The 11171-nt window shown below is 34.9% G+C and overlaps 1 protein-coding gene across 3 annotated transcripts in view; it reads right to left on the reverse strand.

The window, feature by feature from the left end:
- CCDC102B (coiled-coil domain containing 102B) overlaps positions 1 to 7836 on the reverse strand; it is a 190287-nt gene extending 182451 nt beyond the window's left edge. For all 3 annotated transcript variants that reach the window (XM_074877440.1, XM_074877455.1, XM_074877446.1), the window contains exon 1: positions 7814 to 7836. The gene's annotated coding sequence lies outside the window, so the exon portion shown is untranslated. The remainder of the gene's footprint in view (positions 1 to 7813) is intronic.
- Positions 7837 to 11171: the final 3335 nt, after the last annotated feature.

An 11171-nucleotide genomic window follows, 5' to 3' on the forward strand; every position in this document is an offset into this window, starting at 1 on the left:
CACAGCCTGCCATCTCACCACGGGCTGCAGGGGGGGGTCTCTGCTCCAGTGCACCTCCGCCTTTTCCTCCTTTCTTCCACTGACTGTAGGGTTTGCATAGGTATCTCCCTCACAACTCCTCTTCCTCATCTCAGGTTCCCTTTCTTAAATACGTTACCACAGAGGTGCAGCCACAGTCGCTAATTGGCTCAGCCCTGGCCAGAGGTGGGTCTGACTTGGACCTGGGGGAGCTTCAAGAAGCTTCACACAGGAATCACCTCTGAAGCCCCCTTCCCTGCTACCAAAATCCCACCACAGACAAACCCAACACAACAGATTCAAGTGATATTTAAAGTTTGGAATAATATACTTGGCTACTTTGGAATCAACAACCAACTAGAAAGACAGACATTTGGATATATGCAAAACCAGAGATTTAATTAGCTAAGTATGAACAAAATTTTCTGTGAAGTTAAATCAAATTAAGTACTGCAATACAGAACTACTCTGAAAATAAGGACTGTTAAATTATATTTCATGTAACTAACTTTTCCTTGAGGTTGAGGGGTAGACAGATCGTTTGTTCAGATCTGCAAGACAAATCCCTATGAAAGATTACCTTTTTTCATCTATAGATATTTCTCTTCCTTTCTGAGAAAGCTTCTGTTGTGCATGTCTAATATTATTATTCTCGGGGATGCACTTGGCTTCTTATAGAGACATGATGCCACACAATTTTCCTCTGTCCCTCTTCATCACCTCCTAAGCTAATTGAATTAGAAGCAAACTAGTAGTCTTATATCCACTATGGGGTGGGCCCTTATATAGCAATGTGGAAAGGCACAGCTGTAAGGCACAAGGAAAAAGAAGAAAGAAGAATGTGTATAAACCTTGGCTTTATCCCCATAAACCTGTTCTGTGAACAGAAACTGTGAATATGCAGAGCACTGTGTGAAGAAACTGGTGAAGAAGACAATTAAACATTCCCAGATACTTCCCAGGCTGAAGGTCAATTTTAAGCACAGGTATAAACAATCCAGAAAATATATATCTGTTACAGCAACGATTAGTGACTTGCAGGAAACATTTAATTCTCCATAAAGTTCTACAAAATTTTATATTTGAACTGATGATTTTATTGAAACTATTACCTTTACTGTGATTCCTGTAACCATGAGGTATTATATATTTTTCTCAATGTGTGAATTGCTTCTGTAAAATATAGTAGAAAATTTCTATGCCAATAGGAGAATTTGACCACAGAAGTGGTCAGACCAGCATGGCTAAAAGCTTTCAGGAACTAAGCAATTTTTTCCTTCCACAGAATAAAACCACCCCCAGGTAAAGAGATTGTTCTTTTAAGTTACAGTAAGACATAAGGTGCCTACAATTAAAAGCATTAATGAAAGACAAGAATTCTTTCACAGCATATCTTATATTATTGTTGCCAGTGGTGGTCTTAGAGGTTCTTGCTCAAAATGAAATGCTGTAATTCTCTTTGTAAAAGAACACACCAGAAGAGAACTTGGTCCACTTCTCTGTGGTCCTCTGTACTGTTTTCCTTTCACCATTTTCTCCCCATGTCTAAGTATCCATTTTAAAGTAAAATTCTGTTCACTGTTTCAATTTCTTTTTAAACACATGAATACATTTATATATCATACAGATTATATACATACTGTTCACATAAGCATTCACAAAAAAGACAACCTGGAAAGTAGTCACAGATTAAAATAAATTCAAAGACTAAAGAAATTCTACTCTCTTTTCCTTTTCTGGCTGCCACTTTTAATAAACTCTAAGCAGTTTGGATACTACTTCTTCAAGATGAGAACCAGTATTATATACTCGTTGTGATTTAGGTCTACCAGTTAACACAAGTCATTACATATCATTGCAATATCTTTCAAGATCTTTTACATAGACAAGCTGATGTTTCTTCATGTCTTTGAAGTTGTATTCAAATCCTTAGGGTTAAATATGGGTAACATAAATATTTGTAGATACAGATGTTCTCATTTACTACCCATAAGGCCAAAGGAAGCTCTGAAGTACTGTTTTAAATATTACTTACAGTAACTTCATTTCCCCAAGAATGTTTTGTTTGATTACAAACCTTCATAATATATCAACCATAATTTTTATACATTCAAGTTTGTAGAATCGATACTCATTTCTCAGACACTACACTTGAAAAATAAGTTGTATAATCAGATCATACAGGGGGGAGGGTCACGTGTGTCTGGGAAAGTTGTCAGTTTCATAATCTCAAACAGAACCAAGTATTAAGCAGAAGCGAGGACAAGCTTAACCCAATTTAACTAGCTAGCTGTGGCTTTTGAGACACAGCAGTTTTCTTGGCTAGCTCCCCTTTAAGGTTGCCTATCACTTTTTATTAGGATATGATCAACGAATAAAAGAGGCATAATCAACTAGGTAATTAGGATAGGTATGAACTGTCAAAGTTTTAGATCTTTTCAGGGTAACTAACTTACAACCAGGTTTACAAAACCTAGTGTAAACTTCTGGACTAAGCAAGTAACCAACTCACCTGAGTTCTAATCTAATCTCCTTGATTCTCTGTTGAGATTGGCACTCTATCACGGAAGGCCTCTATTGTTTGAATGATGCTCTGTATGATTGTTAGGAAAGACATGCTATGAATAATAATCTGTATAATAACTTCAATTCATAACAAATTCAGTGTATTTAAACTAAGGCTATGTTAATTCATACAAATGAATTCATATCAGTTAAAGGTCTGGTCTAATAGGCATCTCCTGTATAGCATAGAGATTTTTTAGAACAATAGTAGTCTGTTCTCAAACTTGAAATAGGTAATTGCTTCAGAAGAATAGGGTTCACATTAGTTAATATTAGTTCAGTATACTGAAACACTATCTTTTTTAATATTTATGGCTAAAGATGCAAATGAACACTTCATGCGATTTATGAGAACACCTATGCATCTTTTTCTTCAGACACAGTGAGATTTGCTCTTAATCACTTTAAATTGGTTTCTAATTTTTTTTTCAGCAGTTCCACAGCTGAGGCAAAGAATAATCAAGCGCATAAGTCTTCCTCCTCTGTTTCCACAAAAAGCAGAGTAAGTTAGTTTCAGTGAGTGTTTAATGTGACAAACATTTTTTACCCCACACTGAAATAAACAGCAGTGCTAAAGGTGTTGTAGCCCCTTTATTGGAGACAAGCAGGCTAAGCAGGTAGCTTCTTACACTGCTCAGCTCAGTGGTGACAGAACCAGTTGTCAGTCAACAGAGAATCTCAAAAGATTCTGCTCAGAGTAGTCAGTGTGTTATTACAGGATGCACAACTCAGCCAGTACACACATGCACTATCTTGCTTATACTGACACAGCCCTCCGACATGACACAGAAAAATATCTTTCATGGATTTGCTCTGAACTTTCCAGAAAAAGGGAAAACTCCAGAAATGTATGGGAATAATATCCAAGACATAAAACATCCTCAAGGTTATATCTGCCTTTGAGCATGTCATTCATAACTGGTTTTAGAAGTAATTTTAAAACTTGCAAGCATTAAAGCCAGTTGTAAGTTAAAGAAGACTTTTCTTCTTTCAAAGAAGAAAAGAAAGCTAAAAACATTTAGTTCAGATATTAATTTTCATCCAGAGTGTTTGCTAATCAATTTAAGATATCTGAAACACAAATATTTACAAGTAAGCTTTAAATAAGCTTACAGTACACTATTCAGACCAAAGACTGGTGTATCATGTCAGGTTCTCGAGGTTAGGTTCCTTTCCTAGCCATTGCTAATATTAGTATTCTACTATTTAATGGTTTATATATTTATTTATTTTTAAAAGCCAAAGTAATCTCTTTGTGAGAGCCTCTGTAAGTTCTTATTGGGTGCAGCCAAAATTTAAGATCCACAGCTACTCCCAATGGCACTGAGAGCTTCAAAGACCTGAGGGTTTTTTTCACATATTTCAGATCGGTCTATATATCAGGTCAGCTGAGCAGAAGTTGGAAAAGGCAACTCAAGACAGACTTCTTTACCCTTCTGAAGAGCACTTTACTGAACAAGAATTAGGTCGGACACAAGGCTAAAACCTGTCCATCCAAACTGTAGAGTTTACTTAAATGTATAGAGAAGCTTCATTAAACAAAACTCATCACGAGTTTATTTTCTAGAGTTTATGCCATATTTCTAACAACTTTTTGTATGTTACTCAGTTGGAAAGAGACTTTAAACTGGACAGCTTCACTTTCATTTACAGGTTTTTTTTGCTTACTAACAAAACAAGGGCTCATTTTTTTGTTTTGTTTTCAATATGTGAAGACATAAAGGCATATCCCTGAAAAAGTTAAGTTTTTAATCCCTGCTATAGTTGAAATAATTTATGATCTTTTTCTATTCAAAACGTGACCTACTTTTAAAAGCAATTTCATAACACTGGGAGTAGGGAAAATTAATCACAGATATCTGATCATTGTCAGACCAGGACATAAAACATTCCAATGAATATTAGGACACAAAATATTTTTTTCTTCAAAACACTACTCGGAGTCAATCTGGAAACAAGTGATTTTCCCACCCACATGAGCAGACAAGAAAAAATGCTCATGAATATTTTGTTTTCTCTGGGTCAGAGCCTATCCCTTTGGCTTGTTCAACTATTTTGATACAGTTGTATCAGAACTAACAAATCTGTTGTGCAGAGATGCGCTCAGTTTTATCAGAATAGTTTTAGAAGTCGTTTATTCTATAATTAAGTCTTTAAAGAATATTCTTAAAAAAGATTACTTCTTGAACGTTTATATGTAATATTTCTTATTATCCTTAACCACTGTAGCATTTTAACACCATCTTTGATCTTTCAACAGTTCAAGGACTCCTTTTTGGGATTTAATGCTGTAAGATAGCATCCCGTGATGACTCCAACTCCACTAAGTCTTCTTTGAGGGAAATGTACTTAAGAAATAATTCAGCCACGTAAACCATGGTTCTACAATTGCGAGAACAGTCACATAAAATAATCCACAAAGTACCATGTGTTGTAACCTAGAGGTCATTTAAATGCATAGAGAAACATCTCTATTTATTCTCTCAGTGCCCACAGTAGGCCACTGAGTAGTCCCACCAAAAGAGAAGAAATCAATTGTATAAGTAATTGTTACTCAGCCTGGCTCCTTCTGCATACTTTCTTTTGAATATTGTCCTTCAGACAGAAGGACAGTTAGCATCCTTTCGCCAACATGGATACCTACAAAAGTTACGGAGAAACTTTCAGCTCAACCGAAAATACATCTTTTAAAAATAGTAATCAAAACAATAAGAGCTTTCATGGCACTTCATCTCTGGTGTTTCTCCAGTAATGTGATTGACATTAAATAAGAATGGATTTGGCATAAAACCTGTCTCATGTAACCCAGTGTAAAATAGACCTAGATTACTCAAATCAGCATGAGCAGAGAATCAAGCTGTTCAGGGAGGATCATTTTTACAATAAACCAGTCAATGAAAGATTATTGTATGGACTAAAAAAGGAATAGGAGCAAAAGTGTCCTTTGCTTAGAAAGTTGCTTTTCCAAATGAATGCCAAATATGGTTTCTAGCAGCTTTAACAGGAAATTAATACCAAGATAGTGTAGTTTCTATATATTGATACATCTTTATGTGACGTCAGTTAAATAAAAAGTAAATCTCTGTTGTACAATCTGTTAATACCTTATTAAAAGACACAGGAAAGAAAAAAAGGTTTTCTAACACCTTGGAAAAGCAAAGCCCAGTAAAGCAAAGCCTTGTCCCTACAATTGGAATGGAGTATTAATAACAATAAAAGTGTTGTTTAGAAGGTAATTTGCCTATTTTGTTAGTTATATAGAAGTTTACTAGACATAATTCTAACAGCAGTAAAGATCTCCTGTTTTGGGAATGCAGGAAAACCTGACAATAAACTAGTCCTTACAATTTTGTGAGATTTACGTTCAGTTTTCAATTACCATTGTAACTCACTGAGTTAAGTAGATTGGAAGATTCAAAGCTGAGACAGAGGTGAAGAGTAAGAGCAAGGAAGCTAAAAAATAGATAATCATTAAAGAGGATGGACACTGAGAATGTATAGGAATATGAGTTATGAATCAATCCATGTTAGGAAAACAAAAATAATTCTCACTTCATTATAAGAATATTTTATAGGCTACAAAAATATAGCTAGTTGAATTAAAAACTAGTAGTTTTTCCTGGTAGAATATTGCCTTAAATGTCCACACATTCTTGACAGTTACGCTTCAGAGGAAAAAGGTAAAATAAAACTTGTTTAATAAAAGTGGTAGTAGACATGTTGCTTTATGAAAAGCAATTTGAAACATAAAATTTTATTCTTCTGTTTGTTAAATTTAGCAAATTCTAATGTAATAATGGTTATCAATATGGAATTATTATTGTGGGTAACATTTGCTAGTCTCTTCAATATAGAGTCAGCTAGTGGAGTATCAAATTTGTACACTTAAAATGATTCCAAGATCTACCCCTCTTGGTGCTGAAGTTAATGACAGTGTTTTAAGTCTGTTCATTACCATCTGCTTTAGAATATTCATATTCTAATGATTTATTTCTCAGATCTACCTGAAGTTAACATTGATACTTTTTATTTAAGGTGAAAGCGTGACCTCAGTTCAAAACTGGCTACATGCAAATACATAAAAATGACATCTTATTTCACATTTTTCACTAAGCTTTTTGTAAAATTCTCTGGGAGGTTTCATGACAGAGTGATATGACTATTTCTATTACTGATACCTAATATACTACGGAAATACTTTTATCTTCATTTGCATTCAGAAACTCAAAAAATGTACATTTTCTAACATAATCTAAAACAAACACTAGGCTTCTAGCAATAGGTTTATTTATAGCAGTCTGATTCACAAAACGGTTGTAAGAATCAGTGAAAAGTAAACCAGACAAAATGAAGCTATCTGGATAGTCAGTAGGAGTCCTGTTAGTACTAGTTTTTATATATACTTATTAAACTCATCAACATTAGTTTTGAAATTTGACCCTTGGTTCTCATCAGCGATGGATCATCCATACAGTTTCATACCATCTCGGATACTTGCCTTTCAAATAATGAAAAACTAAATATCTTTGTCCAGCATCAACAAATCATAATATCAATTAATTATATTTCTTTGCATTAGAATAATATGGCTAAGAACCCACTTTTTTCTTATCTTTTCATCAGATATTTTCTGAAGGAAGTTCAGATTATACAACTCATTAATGGAATTTATGAAAATAGAAACACTGTGAAAACACTGCTTTCTAACAAAAAAATGCAATATGAGCTGCTGCAATCTCATAACAGTATTCTCATGACATTTATGTTCATAATACAGATAATGACTAAAAGTTACCAAAGCTTTACCAGTTCTTCCTACTGCAGATGCATTTCACATAGTGATTTAAAAAAGGTTTGCAGTATTGAAACAGTATAAACCTTCAACTTTATGCATTTAGACTAATTTCCAAATCAAAAGTAAGAAACTGTCACTGAAAATTTTGTAAACTTACCTGGTTATGGAAAGTAAGGATCCTACTACATCTGAAAAATGAGCTATGTTTAATGGGGTGTTAGGATTAATATTACCCAATAGTAGTGAAAAGGACAGAAGAGAAAAATCTGGCTAGACCTAACTTAGCCACATACTTCAAATACTGTTTTCTGATCTTCAATACTTTTGCTTGGTATTTCAGATTATTTTCCTCCTTACCATCAGCATGATAGTAACCAATACTGAAGAGAAATATAAAAATTAAAACACTAAACCCACAAGCTTAAGACCCCTTACCCTCTGGGTTTGCTGGGCTCCTCTTGCTTCTCAGTGTTACAGACACATGTGTAAACAACAGAATTTCCTGCATCCTTTTCTCATATGCACAGTACTGGGACTTGGCCAACGGGATTATTTACAGCATTAAGGCCACTCCACAGTAACTTGAAAAGATTCTCATTGGTCAGCTTTATCAAAAACAAACCTACATCTTTCTTTTACATACAAGTCATCCAAAATAAAACTTTTTGCCATATTGTTCTTCACTAAGTATTGCTTTATTTGGTTTATTTCCCCCTCCTTTCTAAACTGAAGACTGTGTCCCCAGTACCCCAAATATTATGTATAAGCTTAAATTGATTATTCTAATCACAATAGTTAAGCACAGGTACTCGTCTTCTCCACGTTGGGTGGTTTCTTATGCCACTACTTGTTCTCAGTATACCTCCTGATCTTTAAATATCCTATAATAAGTCTAGATTTTTCTCTCTGCATGACTGTATATCATCTAGCTAATACATGTATTTTCATAATTGACTCAATAATTAGCCAGAGGCTGTTGGACATTATTATGAAAAATTCTAGTATTTTTCGATTATCAGAGATATGAAAAGAACATGGTGAAGAAAGGTAAAAAAATAGTGATTTGGAAAATTTCATTTCTGAAAAATTAAATACCTTTGCATTAAAATATACAGTTACACTATAAAAATAGGAGGTAAGAAATATTTCTTTAAAGAATATAAGCTCAAACATTTCTGTAACTGACATGTGACAAGGTGTGACACCACTGTCCCAAGACTGATATCACAAGTCACCTAAATGACAGGTCTTCAAGGCATGAAACTAATACAGCTAAACACAACTATTTGATTTGCCATAGCTCTGAAAAACTAAATATTTCTAATGAAAAAAACATCATCATATACAGAATATTGACAATTTCTATGTCATGATCTCAGGCTGAGAAGCCAGATTTCCTTACTTTAAGGTATATATCTCTATTTCCCTACTAACATCCCACCACCTTTTAACAGCAGTATAGCAGGTAGTCTTTTCATCATGAATAATAGCTACAGCTGCAGGACTCTTCACTTAGATAAGGGGATTGTCTGAAGCTAGGATTATTTTTTTTTAATTTATTTGAAGTAAATGAACAAGCAAAACCTCCCATTCCCATCAATTACATGGGCATTACATGACTTCCATAACTCACAAAATCTATTCCACTGCCAGGAGACAAAAGACATTCAGTAAAAAAGGAAAAAAACACCCTAGACATTTATATTAAAAAAAACCCCAAAAAACCCCAAACAACAAAAACCCCCCCAAAACCACCACAACACAAAAAACACAATGAAAAAAAAAAAAAGCAAAAAAAGCCTCAAACCAAAGATCCCCCAAAACCCAAAGCAAAAATAACCCCCCCAAAACAACCCCAAACCAAATCAAAAAAACCAGACCAAAATAAAAATCCACCAGAACAAAACCAAACCCCAAGTCTGTATTAATTTAAAAACAACAAAAACCAACAAAGTCCAGATCCAAACAATAAAATAAAAAGACAACAGTTACTTTATGCATCTTCCATGGTTTCTTTAGCAACTACATATATCTCACCTCCCACTAGAATGCTTTCTGGCTACATTCCATTATCTCTACCATGGGAAATCAATTCATATTTTTAAAATCAAGTTATGTACACATCATAACTTACATGGTATGTTATTCCTTTGTAACTAATCACATTTCAACCCATTCATGAGATACAGAACTCACTTTCCACCATTCTTCACTTACTACAATCTCTGAATGCGTCCAAGAAGCCTGTTCCGTTGCTCATACTCAAACAAATACTCAATTTCTAAAGAAATTGATACACTTTCATTTTATCTGAGAGGAAGTTAAGTAACATTGATCACAACTGAAAATATCTTCACAAGTGAAGATCTGTAACAGAGAATTTATCATTCACATTTTTAAAAAAAAAAAAATGTCAGTACTTCATGTGAAGGAAGTAGAACTCTTGGAAGTACAGCTAAGTATATGTTCAATTCTTTGCAACAGATGTCTTAAAAAAATTCAAAGTCTCTTTTCCACTTATTTTCTCCTAGAGATCCATTAAAAAAAAAAAAAAAAAAAAAGGATCACTGTCATTAACTACTTTTTGGGAAGGAAAACCATACTCTTCAGGAATAGAGGCATAAAAAAGAACTATGCATAATAGACCAATAGTAAAGCTATAACCAAAACTCAGGTTCTATTCTGTTACATTCTGTAGTAATCGCCAATTCATAGAGGAATGTTGATTTTATGACATTGTTAAAGATGCATTCATATTTAATTAAAAAAATTATACTGTAAATTTGGGAAGTTACCATGTGAAACTGTACGGACCAAACTATGCAAATGACAAGTTTTATAAACTTTGATGAAACATATAATCAACTTCGGTAAGAGAATCAAATTTTTAAAAAACAAAACCAAACCCCAATAAAACCAAAAATTTTTCATACTAAACAAGCTTCTGGATTGCAACTCTTCATGATGCTGGGGAAATACTAGGGAAAGTACTATGAGGTACTATCAGGGAAAGGTATCAAGGAACCTGATGCACCTATGGTGCTAGATTTGATAAGCAATTTTAAATGTTTATTGAAAAAAAATAAGTGGAATGATCAGCTGTTTTTTATATTTTTACTTACAAATATATTCTTCCTTTTCAGTCTCATTTGACCATTGACCTTGATGTTAGGCCTATCACTGTAATAATTACAGAAAAGATGTTGCCAGTCAGAGAGGGACCTGGGGGTGTTGACTGACAGCCGGCTGAACATGAGCCAGCAGTGTGCCCAGGTGGCCAAGAAGGCCAATGGCATCCTGGCCTGTATCAGAAATAGCGTGGCCAGCAGGGACAGGGAAGTGATCTTACCCCTGTACTCGGCACTGGTGAGGCCGCACCTCGATTGCTGTGTTCAGTTTTGGGCCCCTCACTACAAAAAGGACATTGAATTACTCGAGCGTGTCCAGAGAAGGGCAAGGAAGCTGGTGAAGGTTCTGGAGCACATGTCGTACGAGGAGCGGCTGAGGGAACTGGGGTTGTTTAGTCTGGAGAAGAGGAGGCTGAGGGGAGACCTCATCGCCCTCTACAACTACCTGAAAGGAGGTTGCAGAGAGCTGGGGATGAGTCTCTTTAACCAAGTAATAAGCAATAGGAGAAGAGGTAATGGCCTCAAGTTGCACCAGGGAAGGTTTAGACTAGATATTAGGAAGCATTTCTTTACAGAACGGGTTGTTAGGCGTTGGAATGGGCTGCCCAGGGAGGGGTGGAGTCCCCATCCCTGGAGGTGTTTAAGAGTCGGGTTGACATAGCACT

This window comes from Strix uralensis, chromosome 1, assembly GCF_047716275.1.
Source record: "Strix uralensis isolate ZFMK-TIS-50842 chromosome 1, bStrUra1, whole genome shotgun sequence".
Classification (NCBI taxonomy): Eukaryota; Metazoa; Chordata; class Aves; order Strigiformes; family Strigidae; genus Strix; species Strix uralensis.